This window comes from Anneissia japonica, unplaced genomic scaffold, assembly GCF_011630105.1.
Source record: "Anneissia japonica isolate Jap-2015-1 unplaced genomic scaffold, ASM1163010v1 scaffold287712_len2945570_cov188, whole genome shotgun sequence".
Classification (NCBI taxonomy): Eukaryota; Metazoa; Echinodermata; class Crinoidea; order Comatulida; family Comatulidae; genus Anneissia; species Anneissia japonica.
In genome coordinates, this window is record NW_022704401.1 from 1,571,154 (window position 1) to 1,573,519 (window position 2,366).

The 2,366-nt window shown below is 33.6% G+C and overlaps 1 long non-coding RNA gene across 1 annotated transcript; it reads left to right on the top strand.

The window, feature by feature from the left end:
- The first annotated feature begins 527 nt into the window (after nucleotides 1–527).
- On the top strand, nucleotides 528–2,152 carry LOC117104703. Its single transcript, XR_004444801.1, has 2 exons — nucleotides 528–734; nucleotides 1,525–2,152. It is a non-coding gene; the product is annotated as an uncharacterized LOC117104703 (long non-coding RNA).
- The last annotated feature ends 214 nt before the right edge of the window (nucleotides 2,153–2,366 follow it).

Here is a 2,366-nt window from a genome sequence, read left to right on the forward strand (position 1 = left end):
AAATCCATTATGAATTATTCAAATAATATGACCAAGATGGTGTTAGGTAGAGGGGAACATCAAGCTGAGGCAGACTTGCAGACTTACATTATGAATCATCTGAAATTGACAGACAATTCAAGTTTAAAAAGGAAAAGTTTGATTTGAGGGGTCACAAGTTGGGGAGAAGCCACTTCTGGGAAATTTTGTTTAATGACCTTTCTTAACACATCTAATTAATAATAATAATAATAATGACTTATATTATATAGTGCATACTGTTATGCCCTCTTTGTGTTTCACATTATCATTACCCTGGCCATTGGATTTAATGCCAAAGGAACACAAACTCATCTCCCTGAGGGAATATTCCATATAGTTGCAGCAGATCATGCAATGTTTTGCTGGATCTGCTCACAGGGATTGGGGGGAGGAGAGGGGGAAGGGGGAAAATAGACTTTAAAAGATGATGAAGATAAGCTATCTGTCTCTTATACACATCTAGATGTGTATAAGAGACAGCCTCTTTACTTTCCAAATAAGTCTAGTTTCGGAACCAATCGGAGTTGTTTGGGAAAACCCACGTTAACGCAAAGCATTTATCGATCGAAGTTGACGCATGTGAAATAGTGAAAATATGGTACGATTTGACTAGGCTTTTATTTACAATTTTCGCCAGAGTCGGATTTGCGTCCCCGGGAATCAATATTTTTTTTGAAGTGTTGATTTATCATGTTTAATCTTAGTTTAGTCAGGTAAGACCTGTCTCAAGTCTGTTCAAAAATTTGTAATCATACTTATAGGCCGTAAAATTCTAGGCAATATTTTGAGCATGTGTGATCACGCGGTAGTCGTAGCTGAGTGACATTGACTGCAGCCGCGGGCCGCATGGTGGTGCGATCCATTGTGTAGGCGTCTGACAGTGAAGGCAGACTGAGGCTTTGTTAGTTTAGGATAGACCATGTGTACTACTGTATTTATTTCCATCTAATTTCTATAATCATACTGATATTACCAGCCTAGCTAGCTAGCCAGCCAGGATTTATTTTAATGCTGTAATATAGGCATTGTGATGTCTATAATATTTGATGAAACATACACAATAGTACAAAGGATAGGGCCAGGCATAAGATTAGAAGACACAATAATACTACAGTACTTTTTTCTATTTATTAAAATTTGGCATGTTCATATACAAAAACGCATGAAAATGAAGCACAAAAAAAAAACAGGTTAGCGGAATACACAAAGAGAAATGGGCTTCTTAAGCCTGGCACCAAAGAGAATTCTCTCGAAACTGCTAACCTGTTAAAAAAAAAGACAAAAAAACAAGTCACTAGTTTAGTTTGTTTCACAAAATATTATTTCGGGCATTGTGACTGAGATACACTAATAAAGTTGCTGTTGCAAGCACAATTTGATTCATGTTGTAATAATTTTAATTAATAACTCAAGCTTTAGTGTTAGTAAAAAATACCAAAAGCATACCAATCTATATATTATTGAATACATTATATGTAACCAATATATTTTATTTATTTTTAGGCACACCAATTTCAGATTCTGTACAGATTTGCAGACAATGACGGTTATGAACGTGCAATGTTAAAAACTTTATAATGATGCTTAAAGATTCAACCATTGAAATCTAATCTACTCAGAATGCCGCAAATGCAGCAGAATAGCCTGCCTATGGAAAAACAAAAACTTGCTTAAAAATAATAAATAAAAAACCACTGCAGCAGTGTTGTTATTGATTTAATTTTTTTTTTTAAATACAGGCTTTGTTTATAAAGAACAATTGTCTTCATTATTATTATTATTACTATTATTACTATTATTACTTACAGAAGAAATAAGCAAACTAATTATGTTTAATGCTTATGCAAATATAAATAATTTCTTATTAGTCAGATTTTTTAGTAAAGTACCAACCAGAAAATGAAATGTTGTCTACCTCAGTACTCTTGTTTCCTGCACTGTATCAAGTATTTATGTCAGTCTTGGAATGTAGGCTTACCATAGTTATTGAAATAAATGTTCTGAAGGATATTATAATCAAATGCAGTACCACCATGTATATTTATATTCCATAATAATTTAAAAGAGATAGGCTAATATACATGTGAATGTGTACTACTATGTAATAAAGTATTACAGTATTTATTACTAAGTATTGTTATAAAAATGTTGTTTTATGTCCTGAAAATCGCATATATTGAGTGAAATTGTGAATGACAGGGTGAAGAAGCATGATGTACACTGGTCATTTAGCCAACAAGATACTGATTTCGGAAGGAATGGAGCCATTTTTAAAAAGGAAAATCGTCGCCGCATATTTACGGGTACGCTAATATGCTAGGCCCCCCATGCATCCACTGCTTAGG